General features: G+C 40.6%; 1 protein-coding gene across 4 annotated transcripts in view; it reads left to right on the forward strand.

Annotated features, from left to right (window-relative positions):
* Positions 1 to 19179, forward strand: part of POLL (DNA polymerase lambda) — an 884755-nt gene that overhangs the window by 124538 nt on the left and 741038 nt on the right. Inside the window, exon 1 of one of the 4 annotated variants that reach the window (XM_044056349.1) lies at positions 17593 to 17819. The exons of 2 other annotated variants lie outside the window; for them this stretch is intronic. The gene's annotated coding sequence lies outside the window, so the exon portion shown is untranslated. Of the gene's footprint in view, positions 1 to 17592; positions 17820 to 19179 lie in introns of those variants that run through there. One more of the 4 variants, XM_044056346.1, reaches the window with a different exon arrangement.

A 19179-nucleotide genomic window follows, 5' to 3' on the forward strand; every position in this document is an offset into this window, starting at 1 on the left:
GGTCATCACCAACATGGGCGACAGGTGTTCCACACTGGAGGTCAACCCGTCACTGGTTAGATCAGACCATAAACTAATCACTCTGGATGTCCACACCCCACCACCACCCCCAACTAAGGAAACCACAGTAAAAAACATTTCTAAAGCAAACTTCACCTTACTTAAAACAGAGGTGGTAAGTTTCACAGCCCCCATGCTAATGGATAACGCTGCCCAGGATGCAGAAACCTTTACAAATGCACTCTATGAGCACCTACAAGGAAGCATGGATCGTGCCATTCTTAGCAAAACCAAGACTCATTCCTCTAAGAGAAGGAAACCAGTTTGGTGGACTCCTGCAATAAATAGGCTATACAATAGAAGGAGGAAACTAGTTCAGAAAAAAGCAAATCCCAAGAAGGAAAGACATCCCTGATCAGTATCGGTAAGAAATTGAGGTCCCCTCATGAAATCATCCAAGGCTAACTTCGAAAGAAAAATAGTCAATGATTCAAAAGATAACCACAAAGCCGCCTTTAGCTATGTTAAGAATCTAAGTGGCAACTTGCAGATATGCACTGAAGTAGTGCAAAATAGCACAAAATAGACTGAACCTACTGATATTGCCAACATCCTGGCAGATAGATTCAGTGCAAACCTCACCCCCCCCACCTCCAAAACAGCCCACAACAATACCGGAAAAGTGTAGTGTCCCAAAAATCACAGATGCACAGGTGAAAACAGCACTTTCAAAAGCCAAAAACACAGCATCAATGGGACCAGATGGTGTCCCAGGCTACATCTTGCACGAACTACAGAACAAACTAACCCCCCACCTAAACACGCTGTTCAACCTCAGCCTCTCCACAGGCTACGTGGCTATAGAATGGCGCACAGCAACGGTTATTCTTCTCCACAAAGAAGGGGCCACAACTGACCCTGGTAACTATCGCCCCATAAGCCTGACTAGCCTGGTCTGTGCATCATCATGGAACTCATTAACAAAGACATTGGGAACCTCCAAACACTTGACCCAACCCAGTTCGGCTTTGTTGAGGGCAGATCATGCCTACTAAACCTGGCTGACTTCTTCGAGATAGTCACCAAGGCCATAGACAAGGGAAAGGTGGTTCACACAGCATACCTTGACCTCGCCAAGGCTTTCAACACCATTCCCCACTCGGGTATTACAGAAAAACTCACCAGCCTGAACATAAACCCCTACGTCACGAAATGGGTTGCCAACTGGCTTACAGACAGAACTCACACGGTAAGAATAGCGGGCTCCAGGTCCAACTCTAAACCAGTCACAAGTGGTGTCCCGCAAGGCTTGGTCCTTGGACCCCTGCTGTTCTGTATATAGTATCTTAATCTGCTCTGTTTCCTCCGTCTCAAAAAAAAAAAAAAATTTGCACTTCATCTGCCTTACTGTATTTGTGTTTCTTCCTACTTTATTGCCTTATTTTGTTTTTGCCTCTTCTTAAAAGTACTCAATTGAATTTATTCTGCTGCCTTTATTACTGCTCGTTAGTAGCCTGATTAAATTGTCACTGTTATTCTAAGGCCCTTGGTTTAAGCACTTTGGCTTCAAACCAATTGTTTTACATTAAGAAGGTTTGTGGTCTGCACTGTTGTGGCAGGACAGGAAGCGTACATCCTTCTAAGTTGGGAACTGCTGATTGAAGGCTCAGTGTCTGTTATTCTAAAAGTGTATTAGTTCTGGGTTAAGCACTTGGGCTTCAGACCAGTTATTTTACATTAAGAGGGTTTGTGGTCTGCACTCTTGTGGGAGGAGAGGCTAGATTCTGCCCTTCTGAGCTGGGAATTTCTGGTTAAAGGCTTATTGCGCATGCTTACTTGAACTGTTTCTTTCTGAAATTGGTATGCCTTGTTTGCTGTAGCATAGACTAGATTCAGGCCGGCTGGATCTAGCTTTGTTTGTATATCTTGTGCAGTGATCCAGGCCGTCTTTTTTGGAGAAGGTTTCTCTGTACCCTAGTGGCAGGACTGTGCTGTTAGAACTTGTCTGATTGAAAACTGCTGGAACAGGGCTCAGTTTTAAGCTTTTTAACTGGTTAATTGGGTAACATGTTGTTTTGATTGTATCTGCTCTATTTTCTGGGGGAAAAAAATATATATATAAATATATATATATATATATATATATATATATATATATATATATAAACTTGTTTCTCGCCTTTCTGAACTAGTATAGTCCAGTTTTCATGTTACTGCTGAATCCAGGGCTGTGTTACAAGTTTCTGTGTTGCCATACCTTACTTGGGTAGAAGGAAGTTTCTCTGTTCACCTGTGAGAGAGGGGAGCTTTGAGCATGCTATCTGTCCCTGGAGGAGTGGTTTCAGCCCAGAAGTTAGTAGTTTATTGGCCATTTTGGGCTAATTTCTATCTCCTTCACTTCCCTGCTATAAAAACCTCATTTGTTCAGTTTTACACTTGTATTCCGCTCAGCAAGTGCCTTTCAGGTGTTCTGCAGAGTCTACAGCAGCAGAGAGACAAAAGAGTGACTTTAGAGTGATTTATCACTTTTCTGCTTTTCTTGCTGTCTTAACTAATTCCACGTAAAACGCCAGGTTTTTTTTAATGAATCTGCGATTTAAAAAGTTTGTTATTGCTACATATTGTACTTATTTGCTCCCTGCACTTGAATTAAGTCATTTTTGTGTTTAAATAATCTGTTTAACTGATGTAGGCTACACACTAAAGTGTGATAGCCTTTTCTGTGCATTTAAAGGGTTGTTTTGATTGTATCTACTCTATTTTCTGAAAAAATATATATACTTGTTATCCGCCTTTCTGAACTAGTATAGTCCAGTTTTCAGGTTATTGCTGAATCCAGGGCTAAGTTACAAGTTTCTGTGTTGCCCATATCTTACTTGGATAGAAGGAAGTTTCTCCATTCAACTGTGAGAGAGGGGAGCTTTGAGCAGCCTGTCTGTCCCTGGAGGAGTGGTTTCAGCCCAGAAGTTAGTAGTTTATCAGCCATTTTGGGCTAATTTCTATCTCTTTCACTTCCCTGCTATAAAAACCGCATTTGTGCACCATTTAGCTAGAGTTAAACTATTCTCGGCTCCACGAAGTCTACTCTTCAATTTTTCCCTTGGAACTAGACAAACCTTCAACTTTAGCACTCAAACCATTCATTTCACAGTCAAGCACTTGCTTAAAACTCATAGCAAGCACTAATTAACCCTAGCACTAGAACCTCATATACTGTCCAGAAGGACAAGGCTCTCTATTCGTCCCCACCAGCCAATCAGAAAAACAGCTTACTCTACCTATTCAGACATGTCCAAAGGGCAGTTTCCGGTGTACTTTCCAGTCCAACTGGTGAATCTGGGCATTTTGAGGCAATGTTACAACTGCCTCATGTACACAGACAACCCTTTCCTCCTACCACCAAACACTAATATATGAGAGAGATGCAATTATATAGCCAAACTGGAGGCAAAGCTCTCTCAACCCAAGACTGGAACTGACAGTCAAGAGGAGATGGGTAATACTTGCAACACACCACCAGTCTCACATAGACGTAATAAACCAACACCGGCAAATAACACACATGAATACATGAAAACATACTCGGAGGCTCTAAATAAAAATCTGCAAAAGTAACAGAGACCTCCAAAGCAGACATCCAAGCAACCTCCACACCCCATCACCAACCATGAAACACATACTTCACATAATCAGTGTGCCACGCAATCACAGCCCTTAACGCAAAATAACATACCCAACACACTAGTAATAGGCGACTCTATAGTCAGGCATACTGATGTCCCACTAACTAGGCTGGGCAAGGAGAAGGTTACAGTTAACTGCCTGTCAGGTGCCATGATCCGCCACGTAACACAAGCACTCAGGTCACTCCAGAACAAGTACAAATACAACTCTGTCATTTTCCATGTTGGTGTAAATGACCTGAGACGTACCCCCCTGGACTACATGAGAAGAGACATGGAAGAGTTCTCTGATCATGTAGCCCAGGCTGGTATGACCCTGACCCTGAGTAGCATCCTGCCCTTACCAAGAATGATGCCACAGTATAAAGAAAAAAATGATCAATTTCAACAATTGGCTAAGTTTCTGGTGTCATTCAAAGGGGATCCAGTATCTGTCCGCCTGGGATGACATGTTGCTTCGCAAGAGATGGCTTGCACTTGTCACCCTTAGGCTTTTGAATACTGGCCAAGGCTCTTGCCGTCCCCATAGTGCTGTTTTTAGGCAAGGATCAAAAGACAAACCCACCATCATAAATAGCACAAGTAACCAAAAACTGGGTGATGCTACTCAACTCCAGAAGTCTAAACTTCAAAATGCACGCAGTCGAGGCACTCCTCAGTATGGAGAACATCGACATCTGTGCAGTAACAGAAACCTGGTTTAAGGCTTGTGAGAGCACCCCAGCACTACTAGGCTATAACTCATACCATACATTTCGGCCACAGAACCAGGACCGAAACACAAAAGGCGGGGGTGTATCCATATTCATCAAGGATACCCACACCTCCAAGTTAGTGGCGCAGCACAATGCATCAGAGATCATCCATGAGCAACTAACAATGGGAAAACTGCAATCCAAATTGTAGCTTGCTACAGATCACCCACTATGGCCCAGGACCTCCATTCCACATTTCTGGAGACACTTGGAAATATGAAGGTCTTACCAAACACCTTAATACTGGGTGATTTCAGTTACCCAAACATAAACTGGGAGAACTATTCAAGTACACTAACTCCCTTGCCCAACGCTTCCTTGAATTTATAAACTCGAACGCCCTGGATCAACTGCTCAACACCCCCACCAGAGAGAACAACATATTGGACCTGGTCATCACCAACATGGGCGACCGGTGTTCCACAACGGAGGTCAACCCTTCGCTGGTTAGATCAGACCATAGACTAATCACTCTGGATAGCCACATTCCACCCCCACCCCCAATCAAGGAAACCACCATGAAAAACATTTCAAAAGCAAACTTCACGTTACTTAAGACTGAGGTGGAAAGGTTCACAGCCCTCATGCTAAAGGACAATGCTGTCCAAGCTGCTGAAACCTTTACAAAGGCACTTTATGAGCATCTGCAGGAATGCATGGATCGTGCTATCCCAAGTAAAACCAAGACTCACTCCTCCAAGAAAAGGAAACCAGTCTGGTGGACCCCTGCCATAAACAAGCTATACTACAGAAGGAGGAAACTAGTACAGAAAAGAGTAAATTCCCAAGAAGGAAAGACATCCCTGAACAGTATCAGCAAGAAACTATGATCCCTCATTTAAATCATCCAAGGCTAGTTTCGAAAGAAAAATTACCAATGACTCCAAAGATAACCACAAAGCATTCTTTAGCTATGTCAAGAACCAAAGTGGAAACTCTCAGATCTGCTCTGAGTTAGTGCAGAATGGCACAAAATACACTGAACCGACTGATATTGCAAACATTCTGGCAGACAGGTTTAGTGCAGACTTCACCCCCCTCCCCACCCCCTAAAGGGCCCATAAGCATGCCAGAAGAATGCAGGGCCCCATCAATCACCGATGCACAGGTTAAACAGCCCTATCCAAAGCCAAAAACACAGCTTCAATGGGACCAGATGGGGTCCCAGGCTGTGTCTTACAAGAGCTCCAAGATGAACTAACCCCTCACCTAAACACACTGTTCAAACTCAGCCTCTCTACAGGCTACGTACCCATAGAGTGGCGCACAGCAACAGTTATCCCACTCCACAAAGGTGGAGCAACAATGGACCCCGGGACCTATCACCCTATAAGCCTGAGTAGCCTGGTCTGCAAGGCTATGGAATGCATCATCATGGAACTCATTAACAGCGACATTGGGGACCTCCAAACCTGGGATCCTACCCAGTTTGGTTTTGTTAAGGGCAGATCATGCCTCCTAAACCTGGTGGATTTCTTTGAGACGGTTAACAAGGCATTAGACGAGGGAAAGGAGGTCCACACAGCCTACCTAGACCTTGCAAAGGCTTTCGATACCATTGCCCATTTGAGTATTATAGACAAGCTCACCAGCTTGAACATAAACCCCTACGTCACGAGATGGGTTGCCAACTGGCTCATGGATAGAACCTACATGGTGAGAGTTGCAGGCTCTACGTCCAACTCTAAGCCGGTTACAAGTGGCGTCCCCCAGGTATATACTTCTCAGAGGTACAGGCAAGCATAGGAGGACTATGGCTGACCAAGTTCGCAGATGACTGCAAACTAGGGGCCGTAATTGATTCTCCGGCTGATACAGACACCCTTCAGATGGGTCTCACTGAGACGGATACATGGTGTCAAAATCATGGCCTCAAGCTAAATGCCAAGAAGTGCGTAGTCATCCCCTTTGGAAAAAACAAAATACCCACGAACTACCACATAGGTGGTAGTCCCCTAAATAGAGAAAATGTATTAAGGGATCTGGAGACCCAAGTAGATCTCTCCTTTGATAATCATATTGCCAAGGTGGTTAGAAAATCCTTCTATGTGGTCCACCTATTCACAAAAGGGTTTGCATCTGGAACAAAAGAGGTTATTGTGCCTCTCTACTCATCACTCATTAGACCCATCATAGAATACAACGACCCATTTGGGATGTACCTTTCAAGACACCTGCAACAGCTGGAAAGGCCACAAAAGTACCTCACCAAGAGGATTACTGGCCTCAAACAGATGCCCTATGCATCCCGACTCAAGGAACTCCAGCTGTACTCAGTTGCATACCGCTTACTCAGAGGTGATCTCTGCCTGACATACAAGGCCATGTCCAACCCAGAATTGATGGAAATGCTCCACCTAAAAAAAAAACAAATCCCAGAGAGCCAGACGCTCTAGAGATATAAACCTCACCACAATGATAAATAGGACATGCTGGAGGGATAGATTCCTATCCCAGAGACTCCCCATGCTTTGGATCAGGATTCCAATATAAATCAGGCAGAGTCTCTCACTAACACTCTTCAAGAGAAACCTTGACGGGTGGATGGGAAATAGAAAATTTACCCCAGGAATCACTGCACTGGCTCTGCTGGACAGTGGTGCAGGGAACTAATGGCTCTGCTGGACAGTGGCGCAGGGAACTGATGGCTCTGCTGGACAGAGGCACAGGGAACTAATCTAAGGGGGTGGAGAAAGCCAACACATTCTGGCTAGGCTTATAAATGCCCTTGGGCAGATAGCCTAGTACTTACCTATGAACCTATATACTTCTCAGAAGTACAGACAAACACAGGAGGACTATGGATAACCAAGTTCCCCGATGACTGCAAACTGGGAGCCATAATTGACTCTCCAGCTGACACAGACATCCTCCAAAAGGGCCTTACTGAGATGGACACCTGTGTCAAAGTCATGGCCTGAAGCTAAATACCAAAAAAATGCATAGTCATCCCGTTTGGGAAAAACAAAACACCCAAGAATTACCACATAGGTGCCCCCCTTAATACAGAAGAGGTAATAAGAGATCTGGGGACCCAGGTACATAGCAATCTCTCCTTTGACAATCATATTGCCAAAGTAGTTAGGAAATCCTTCTATGTGGCCCATCTAATTACTAAAGGGCTCGCATCTGGAAATAAAGAGGTTATAGTGCCCCTCTACTTGTCACTCATTAGACCCATCATAGAGTAAAATGTCCCATTTGAGATGTACCTCACAAGACACTTCCAACAGCTGGAAAGACCACAAAAGTACCTCACCAAGAGGATTACTGGTCTCAAACATATGTCCTATGCAGCCCGACTGAAAAAAACTCCGGCTGTACTCAGTGGCATATCGCTTACTCAGAGGTGATATCTGCCTGACTTACAAAGCCATGTCCAACTCAGAATTGATGGACATGCTCCACCTAAAGAAATCTAAGTCACTGCGAGCCACGCGCTCTAGTGAGCTAAACCTCGCCACAACAATAAATAGAACATGCTGGAGGGATAGATTCCTGTCCCAGAGACTCCCCATGCTTTGGAACAAAATTCCAAATTACATCAGGTAAAACCCCTCACTAACACTCTTCAAGAGAAAACTTGATGAGTGGATGGGTAACAGAAAATACACCCCTGGGATCACTTCATTGGCTGTGCTTGACAGAGGATCAGTTAATTAATCAGTAGAGAGGTGAAAGCCGACACACTCTGGCTAGGCTTATAAATTCCCTCTGGCAGATAGCCTAGTACCTACTTATGAACCTAATAGAATGGGAAGAGGCCAAAAAGATTGTTGGACTGCAGGCTAGAGGCTGCCTTCTCTGTCAGGGAGTTGAAATCCAACTGTAGGCAAAGAGTAAGGGATAGGGGAATGCTAAGTGAAAGTCCTGCTCTTGTAGAGTTTTTAGTTGAATCTAGGACAGAAGCTGCTCTTAAAAAAAGCATAATTAGTAGAGCATAATTAGTAGAGCATATAAAGTTTTGCACAACAGCTGTATGCATCAATCAGAGGAGGTTAGAAAAGACTTGGACGAGAGATTGGATAAGCAATTCACAAGGAAACAATAGGACTTATGTTTGGCCCCCAAATATACAACAAAGTCTAGAAGATTTAGGATTTGTACTTCTAAGTGTTTGCATAGATATTTTTATATCCCAAGCAGACTTCGAAGATTTTTTTCCTCAGGTAGATGGCGAATGTTGAAGCTATGATGGTGAAGAAAGTGGTAACTGGAGCTGTGTTTTGGGAGTGTAATGAGTTGGCAGACTTTAAAAAACTACTTACTGAATACTCTATCAGAAATATTGGGTGAGTAAATGGCTGTAACTAAGGATTTGTTTCAGCTGGGATACAGGATCTGAATTGCCTAGACATAGTAAGGCCTTGTTAAGTTCAACTCTGGTGAATACCAGAAAAGCAATTACTAGAAAATGGAAATTAACATATAAGCAAATTGTATTTTAAGTGTTAAATACTGTATCAGAGATAAACTGGAAGTAGGATCTTTAGAAAAGGGCAAGAGCAAATTACATTGAAAATCGAATGGAAGTTGTGGGAACAATGCATGCAGAAAATAGTTTTGGATGAGGTGCAGGATTTATGGTAAGGCAGGAATTGATCAGTTTGTGTAATGTTGGACTGATGCTAATTATACAAAATGATATATTTGAATTATACAGACTAATATATCTGATGTGTAATGTTTGTAATTTGGAACATGTTATGGTTTGTTTTATTTTATATAAATGTATGTTTGTCTTAGTCTTAAGTGAGAATTCATTAAAGATGTTTAAAAAAATATCTGAGCTTTTCACACTATAAATGTCCTTTGTCAGGAGCTTGACAGGAGTTCAATATAGTTAGAGCCCATGGAGAGCACCCTTTAGTTTTGAAAAGCTGGTTAGTAGCAGTGGGTTTAGACCCATGTAGTTTAATCTACTGCAACAGTGATGTATTAACTATAGTTCAGGTAAGTTTACTTACACATTTGTACTTTCTTCCTTGTTTCAAGTAAACATAATTTTTGAAAGAAGTATTACACATCTGTCCATCTCGAAAAGAGGTGACACCTCCTCAGGATCTCAACCTTGTCTAAGAAGAATGTACTCTTCCACCATTTGAACCAGCTTAACAGTCTGACCTGATGCTCCTGGCATGGAAAACTGAATTACTTGCTGTTCTGACCTCAGCAATGGGAGTAGCTGAGTTGCAAGCTCTGGTAGTGATAAGTCCTTTCTCATGTTTTATTGGGAGATGATAGCATTAAGAACCAGCCCTTCCCTCATGCCTAAGGTGGTCTTGGAATTTACTTTGAATCAATTTAATCTCCTTGCGCTCTTTCCTAAAAATAAAACTTAAGAGAGAATCCTACATATTCTGGATATCGACAGGCAACTCAGATACTACATTTACAAGACAACATGGAACATGTGAATTTGATAAAGAAAGGTTTTCAGGATGGTTATTCAGCGGAATAGCTGGGACAGAGAAAGAGGGGAGTACTTGTATTAATTGCAAGAGGAGCTCCAATAGTAATAGAAGAGGAAAACTACATTAATGGTAGATTTGTAGTACTAAGGGGCTACTGGCAAGGGAGGAGGATTACACTGGCTTTTATTTATATTTCATTGAAAACGTCTATAGTAGAACATAAGAAAATTCTGGGAGAAATAATCAGCCTTCAGCAAGGAGTATTGCTTGCAGTTGAGGACTGGAATTTGATTTTCAACAGTTAAGATGTGTCTGTGGGGGACACAAAGGAAAATATAACAAATGAGGGTCTATTTTTAATGAAATGTATCAAAATAATGGCATGCAAGATGTGAATTCAGTGCTAGGAATTCAGAGTGAATTTACAAAAAACTTTTTATCTAGTGAAGCCAAGGCAGCCCTATCCCATGCTTACCTACTACTAACCCTTCTCTATAGCTTTCAAATACTCACCAACTTACAAACCACACTTCTGTCTAAATTAGAAACCACCTACAACAAGGTTGCCAAAATTGCTGCTGAACTGCCATACTTTTCTCATCACTGCTTAACACTCAGGAAACCAAACTGGTTCGAGCTTCCCCATAACCTTCTCTCAGCTTCAGATAATTCACTCTGTACTGCACCAGCCCTCTTTCTTCCCCAGCATTACCTCTATTATCTTCTCCTACTCCCCACCTAGGACACATCGGAGCTCAGAACATCATCTCCTTTCCATATACAAGCCAAAGATCAACTTTGGCAAAAACCTTTACAGCTGTTCACCAGTTGAGAACTGGAATGAACTTCCACTTGACATTCAAAATATTAAACCCAAACACTAGTTCAGAAATGCATTAAAAAGCACCTAAGTAATACAAGACTATGTCAGTGTAATCATCCCCCAGACTGACCCTACTTCTGTCTGCCTACCTGTCTCCCTTTCCCTCCCATACCTATATCACCCTACTTCCTTTCTCTTCCACCTAATTTCTCTGCAGTATTCCTACTTCTGTTTTTCTCTACCTTGTATCTGCATTTTACTGTAGACACAAAATGATTGTACCTAACTAGTTCTTTCCCACTGCTACTATTCAGGTGAACTGATAAAGAACGTAATTTTTTTCTGTGTGTGTTCCATTTACGCTGTACTGTACTAATTTGTACTTTTCTGATTTTTAGAAGTTATTTGCAATCTCATGTCTTTTCTCTATTTTTGTAATTTAATTAAATTTTGTAAATGTTGTTTAAATAGCTAAGTCTTACATCTATGTAGTTATACACATGAGTGTCTATGTATTTGTGGAGCTTTTCTCACCAGGTCTCCACTGAAAAAGGGCTTTGACCCAGCTGGACTAACCCATCAACAAATGTCAGAAAATATAGATATTCCCCAAGATACAAAAACTGGACTAGGCTAGACAGAATTTACATTTCACAGGAACATGTGCATGTAGGTGAAGGTCTTGATATGTACCCAATAACTATTTCAGATCATGCACCAATAATAACTAAGATAAAAGCACAGGATAATGGAATAAAAATGAGAGACTGGTACTTTCCCATTTCTCTGTTGAAAAGAAAAATTTAAGGAATGGGTACTGGAAATTATTCAGGAGCTATTAAAGAAGATGGGCATTTTTCTGAAAATATAGCTAGGGAGTGGGAAAAAATTGAAGTGGAATTTAAAAATAGGGTGGAAATAAAAGAAAGGGAGATATGGTTAAGAAGTAACAATTATTTAGAGAGTTTGACAAATATAGTATTGCAAAATAGGGGGAGTCTCACAGAACAAGAAGAGGTGCAACTACAAAATGCTAAACAGAAAATAAGGGATTATCTTGATAATATGCATGAGTTTAGAAAGATTGCTGTTAAGCAACTTTTTTTTTTTTTTTTTTTTTTTTTTAATAACTCTAGCGCATAAAAATTTGTTAGCACAATGGCTCAGTTTGGAAGCTAGAAAAAAACTGGTGAAGATCTGGAAGGTTTTGTTTAACAGTATTTTAAGAGGAGGAAGTACTAACATCCTGGAAGAAAGCAGTAGTAGCTGTAATACCTAAAGAGGGTAAAGATCCATCATCTCCAGCTTCATACAGGCCCATTTCAATACTAAATCATGATTATAAAGTGTTTGTTTACTATCAGAATGTGAAAAGCACTTCAGTCATTTACGCTTCCATTGAATGTATGGTTTCAGAGTGTAGCAAAACTGAAAGTAAACTTACTGAATCTGTAATCCTGATATTTAAAAGGCAAATGCAAGTTCAGCAGTCACATATTTAAAACTGTAAATATCGAGCCCTCTGTATTAACATGATTCAAAATTAGGGAGTAAAATCGTTTTGAAATTTACATTGTATTTTGAAGATAAGACTAAATGACCAAATTACTTTCCACATTCTAACAGTAAACCATTTATGTCTGTAATTGCTAAAAGAATGGCAAAAAAGCTGCCAAAATTGATAGATATGGATCAGTGTGGTTTTGCGGAGGGGAGGCAAACATTTGACAACATGCACTTCAGCACCGTAAAAATCTAGTACCAATCATTAGAGGACCAGAGTTCCTCTGTGGCGACCCCTAACTGGGAAAAGCCGAAAGACAAACAGAACAGTGATGATCCAGAGGGAAGTAAAATGTAAGAAAGTACCACTGTTGCTGGTGGATCTTGATGCAGAGAAAGCATTTGACACAGTAAGCTGGGATTTTATGAGCAGAGCAATGGAAACATTTGCATTTCCTGATAAAATTATAAGGTTGATTAGGAATACATATGAAGGATCGGAGGCGAAAATTAAAGTAGGCGGTGTCCTCATTGATATCTGCTTGAGTAGAGGAACCAGATGGGCATGTCTTCTCTCCCCTTTATTATTTGCATTCTATTTAGAACCATTGGCAAAGAAAATAAGGGACTCAGAAATTCAAGGATATAATTGTTATGGTAATCAAGAAAAGCGGTCTCTATTTGCAGATGACATTATTTTATACCTGACAAAACAAGAAAGGGACATTACAGTGTGGTGGAACATACTGAGACAGTTTCATAACTTTTTGGGATACAAAATCAGTGAAGCTAAAAGAAAAGCCATAGTGATAAATGATGTACCCCACATACAAATCAGTTCAGCAATATCCATATTTATTAGGGCATGATAAAATGAAGTATTTAGGAGTATGGATTAAAAATTATACCAATGTAGCAGGTGAGGATATGTGGGAAGAGAGTAAACAAAAAGATAATACAAAAACTGAGAAAATGGAAGCTCTGTTGTATGGATATTGATAGTAAGGTACAAGTGGTTAAAATGTTTTTAGTCCCTGGAGTCTTGTACACAAGTCAGGCATATTTTTATCAACCCGATGAGAAGTTTTGGATAGTAATTAATAAAGAAATGAAGGATTTTATCTGGGAGGGGAAGATGGCAAATGTCAAGTTGGATAAGCTTATTCTCCCAACAGAACAGGGCAGATTGAGATTACCAAAGTCGAAGGGGTATTCCAGAGCAACAGTTAAAGCTCCTATACATAGCACAAGCAGAAAACTGTAATTCAAAGTGGAAAGATATGATGATGAAACAGGTGGGAAGCTCAAGTAACAGGGGGAGACTGGGATTTTCGATGCAGACCTTTAAGGAGAACAACAATAATCATACAGACCTATTATATTCATAAGGGAGCAGAAGGTTTTCTAAAAACTTAGCCAACATGGAAGAGTCTGACGATAGGGATGACTGCAATTAGATATGCAGACAATAGGCAAGAGGGGGCGGGAATATATTGGAGAAAACTGACAAAGGAACCAAGATATTGGGAGCAAATAACTAGAGAGGGAAAGGTAGTAGAATGGGAAGATACTAAGAATTTATTCGGACTGCAGGCTAGAGTTTGCATTCCATATCAAGGATTGATATTAAGAGTATAGGCAAAGAGAAAGAAATAGTGGCGTCCTAAATGAAAGACCAGCACTGGTACAGGTTTTAGTAGAATCTAGAACAGAAGTTAAGAAAAGATTAATAAAGCATATAAAATATTGTATGATAACTATAAGAATCGGTCAGAGGAGGTTATAAAGGCTTGGGAGGAGAGATTAGATAAACAATTCATAAAGAAACAATGAGGAGATATATGTATGTCTCCCAAATATGCAACAAAATCCAGAAGATTTAGGATCTTTTTCCTGAAGTGTTTACATAGGTATTTTTATACCCCAAGCAGACTCCAAAGAATTTCTCCTCAGGTAGACGGCAAATGTTGGAGGTGTGATGGGGAAGAAAGAGGTAACTGGGAACATATTTTCTGATAGTGTAATGAGTTGACACACTTTAAAGATTCCCTGCAGATTGCTCTGTCGGAGATGCTGGGTGAGAAATTGGAGTAACTAGGGAGATGATTTTTTTGAGCAGTGATACTATGTCTAGGCAATTCCGATTCTGTAAGGCCTTCCTGAGTCTGATTATGATGGCTGCCAAAAAGCAATTACTAGAAAGTGGAAATCAGAGTCTAAACCAACTTTACTTGAAGTAGCAAAGATAGTAACAGAGATAAAACTACTGTAACTGGGATATTTAGAAAAGGGTAGGAGCAAATTACTTAGGAAAAAAATGGGAAATGTGGGATCAATACATTCAAAGGAGGAACGAGAATTAAAAGAAGACCGGATTTGAATGAGCTATGTAATGGTTGACTAAGAATGACTGGATATATTAAAAGTGATGCATAATGTTCGCAGCTACAGCTGTGTAGCATGATTTGGAATATATAATGTTTGCAACTGTGATTGTTTTGCTGTGGTTTATTTTCATTTATATAAATGTAACATTGTCTATGTAAAAAAAAAAAATGAATAGTTATGGAGGCAGATTATGGAGTGTACTTGCACCTTAGTGAGTACACCAACTAAATTCATGCTCCTGGGCTACCCAGTTACAAAATGCAACCAGATTTTGGTAACATTTCACTTTGCCAGCCAAAAGCAGTTCAGTTGATACCATCTGTGAACCCATCAAATGTTACCCAGAGCCATTCCAAATCTCTCAAGTGCAGTTTTCAGCTGCCTGGAAGTTTGTAAATGAACTGACGTCCTCGTTTCTTTCCATTTATCAGCTTTGAGTACATTTTCTTAAACTCTGTGCAGATGCAGTGGCCTTACCCCATTACCATCATCATAAACTAATCAGTCAAGGAGGGCTACATGCACAGACCATGGATATCCTCAGAAAAAGTTATTCTGCATAAAGATATTTCCACCCACCATCATGTTTTTTTCTGTGTATCAGTACTACCTCCTTGTCTGAAGGATTAGAAAAAAATTATCACAGTCAGCTTCTAAAACATGAAAGTGACATCATCTGATTCTTGCCTTCTCAACATGTTTCCAGACTTGCCTAATGGACAGAAACAGCACTTTCTTTCACAATAAAGTTGACAATGCATATATGTATGGCACAATGTTCTTAGACTTGCCCAAAGTTTATGATGTTTGTCTTACCACATTGCTATATCGGCTGTCCAGTGCATACCTGGACAGCTGGTATAGCAATACGGTATGACAAATAACATAAATTCCAGTATATGGTTTTCTAGTTGTCTGTCTGACAGAACCCATTCCATCTACTTTTTAGATCATGCATCCCAGAGCAGTTGTTCTCCTAGGCTCTGTCCTAGGCCCTGTCCTTTTAAATGTATCTGTGAATCCTGTGTCAGCTTGTCTCCCAACCTAAGTTATTAATTGTGCTGATAATCTACCGCCATACTACTACTCTTATTCCCTATCCAAAATCAAACCATGCCTCCTGACTGGCTATGTCAGCACTAAGGCATGGATACAACACTCTTGAACTTAATACAGAAAATAGTAAAGGTGTTCTTCATATTAATCACTTCATTGCTGCAGTAGCCTTAGTTATATAGATTATATCCTGCCAAGGCTATAACATCGGGACAGCTACCAAAGATTCAGAGGACCTTTCATCTGCCCAAACTGTTGGGCAGCTTGCTTTTTCTGTCGGTTTAAAAGTTGTGGAAAGAAAATAAAAACATTTTTTTCTGTTGATAAATTGTGTTTATTTTACTTCTGCGGGGCTGGCATAATCTTTTAAAGTGCTTTTTCAATTTGTTTTTCTGTCAGAAAAGTAACTTTTGTGCACTGGTGGTGTTTACCAGCAGTTGCTGCTTGTCTTTCCTGGGACAGAGGCTCTATTTTTTGTTTGATCATGGAATAGATTACCAGTCCCATGGTCAGTCCTTTTTTCAGCAACAATAAAAAAAATAAAGAAGCAAACAACCTTTGCCCCCACAGCAGGCTAGAAGTTTGCCTCAGCCACAGGTGGTTGACTGCTGTGGCCATTTGTTGTACTCAGACCACTCATCTTTTACCCTGGATCACTCTGTTGTGGCACCTGCAGCCAGTATGGACTCTGAGTTAGCCAAATCCCCTGCAGCTGTTGGGTTCCCCCTCAGTGGGCAAGGAAGAGACACTCTTGCCGGTCTTGGGAGAAGGAGCAGGGAAAGTTTTCTTGTTGTATCAGAATGTTGTCCCTATCCCTGAGGAAGTAGCTGCTGCCATTAGTAAAATAATTGGCCCAATTTTTCCTGTCAATAATAAACAGAAAACTGAGCATGTATGTACTCCTCCTAAAAATTTCTTTGGATAGTAGTAGTTTACTGAGTTGGCTCAGGGTTTAATTTGGCTTCTTGTAAAATTGTTTCTGGTAAATGAGAGAGGGATTCTACTTTTTTCTGAAGAAATTCAAGATTCTGAATCTGTACAGGAAGATGCAGGAACAGATTTTCGATTCAGACTCAGAGGAGAGCTCAGTTTCTGATTTTCCCTGTGGGGGTTTCTCTTTCTCTGAGACTATTGCTAGAATGTATCCATGTTTTCAGTAGGAGAACACTGAGGATTTCTCAGTCCCTCAGGAAATACTGAGTTTTGGAAGGGTTTTCCAGAACCTACACCAATTCCTCCTATTCTGTCTGCTTTAGAAGATGTGTGTGTTACTGCCTGCAGTCTTCCTGATAAGACAGCTAACTCTAAAAAGGCAGATAAGATGTACAAAGTTAGTCAGTCTTTCAAATTTGTATACCCTATTCCTAAACCTGACCCAGCAGCTGTAGCTTTAGTTGATCCAACTGCTGCTAAGCACTTAGTTTATTTCAGTCATACTGTTTCTGATAAGGATATCTAGAGGGCTTGAATGAAGTCTGGTATCCTGCTTGTGACCCAGAGGGTGACAGGACTAACAGAGGACAATGGATTAGTCAAGTTAAAAATCACTGATTAGCAGATCTAGGAGACTTGCTCTGTGATACCCTCCCTGTGAGAGGAGTAAAGGCGCCTTGTTGAAGTTTCAAGTAGTTTATTTAGTTAAGCAGGTAGATGGACGACTGGACAGGAGGGTATCATTGAGACAGTCTCCTAGATCTGCTAACTAAAGTGATTCTTATCTGGAGTAATCCTTTGTACTCGTTCTGATAAGGATGGGAAGATTATTGGTAGGTATGGGGAAAAAGTACATACTTTTGCAACTTTGGTTTTTAGAATTTTGAAATGTCATGCTCCTATGTTAGTTTTTTCTGCCAAATTGTAAACGTATGAAGAATGTTTTATATGAAATTTATGTTTGTGAGGAAAATTTGCTTTAAATAACTTAGTTTCTTCTATTGCACAGGTCAGCCTACTCATTGCTTGCAATGTATGTATGACTGTTATTTCTTCCAGGGCTATGACCACTGGTAATGTTTTGAGGAGGTTTGCATGGCTGCATTCTCAGCACACCCGCAAGATGATGTTAAAACTGAGATTTTAAATGTTCCCTTGGATAGAGAAATATTCTTTGGCCCCTCTGTTGCAGAGGTGATCAAAAAGTGGAAGCTTTACTGTAAAGTCTCACCCAGACTCTGCTCCAGTTTGCTGTGAGGGAAAGGTTGGTTTGCTTTTTATTTGTTGTATTCTATATTGCTTTATTGCCTTTTTCTGTTTTGTATACTGTGATTTGTTTTCTTTACACTGTGTTTTACTTGTATTCTGCTTTTAACTGCATATTAAAATTTAAAGACACCACAGCTCTGTCTCTTGTGAGTCAGACAGAAATGTTTCCCACCCGGTTACTGTTGTGTTCTTAAACACCACTGTCTTTCTAGTTGCCTGCCCCTTAATTTAATTTGACCATATATCTCATTTCCTCTCTGCTTTTACAGGTTGGTGTGAGTAAGCACAAAAATTACCATTTTGTGAAATCACTCCCCTTCAACTATTTAAATTTATTGGCCATCCTACTGTATGCCATAGTACCAGAATAAAAAAGTGACCACCCCCTTTCGATCTATCTTGCTGTTTTAAAAATAGTGACTCTCCACTAAAACTTAACTTTTTAGACAGGTAAAACTTAAGTTACCTACTTTCATGTCAAACTTCTCTAGTGCACACTGCAGTGTTTAGGATAAACCATTTTTTTTCATCTTACCTTTACGCATTTATTGCAAGACCACCAGTTATTGGAGAGCCCACATTCTGCTTCTCAGTATTCATCTTGGGATTAGTGCTTCTGTTTTCTCCTGGTGAGAGAAGGAGGGCAGTTGCGTTATTTCCTGGAGACTGCTGATCACCAGAAAGCTTAATAGGTGACAGCTTGAAATCTGTGCTTATATTCTGATCCTGGTGAGAGTATGAGCAGAGTGCATTGATTCCTGACTCTTTCTGGTTAGAGAGTGAGTGTCTGTGCTTAACATACCTGATTGGTCTGGTTGTTATTCAAGGCATCTACCATAAAAAGGCTACAAGCCTGCAGGCCCTTGCAACATCTAGAACAACTGTGGATCACCAAACAGGCCGTGGCCTGCTTCTCTTCTTGGGATTGGTGCTAACATTTAGCTTCTGGTGAGAGAAGAAGCAAAGGAGTATTGTATCCCAACAAAGTGAAGCTGTGCTGAAATCAGCATTAGTAGTAGCCAGGCAGTAGCCATTTATGTGACTCCCCTCTTTTCATCATTCTTGACAAGCTAATTCTTTATTTTCGGTAAGTACTGCTTGATTTCTTCCTAACTTTAGAATATTTGCCTAAGTACTTTATCCTTACATTTTCAGAATCTACATATTAGTTTCCCCTCAAGTGTTTGGCAGTGTTCTATACAGATTCAGACACTTTGAGTGACATTTTTCTTGTAAAAGGCCTCAGTACTTAATATATTGAACTCGTATCCAGGCATGTCTAAAGGTCAGTTCCCTGTGCTTTCTCCTGTCAACCTGGTGAACTTGGGCATCCTGAGGCAATGTAGCAACTGCCA

Source organism: Protopterus annectens, chromosome 14.part0, assembly GCF_019279795.1.
Source record: "Protopterus annectens isolate FY-2018-M chromosome 14.part0, PAN1.0, whole genome shotgun sequence".
In the NCBI taxonomy this organism is placed as follows: domain Eukaryota; kingdom Metazoa; phylum Chordata; order Ceratodontiformes; family Protopteridae; genus Protopterus; species Protopterus annectens.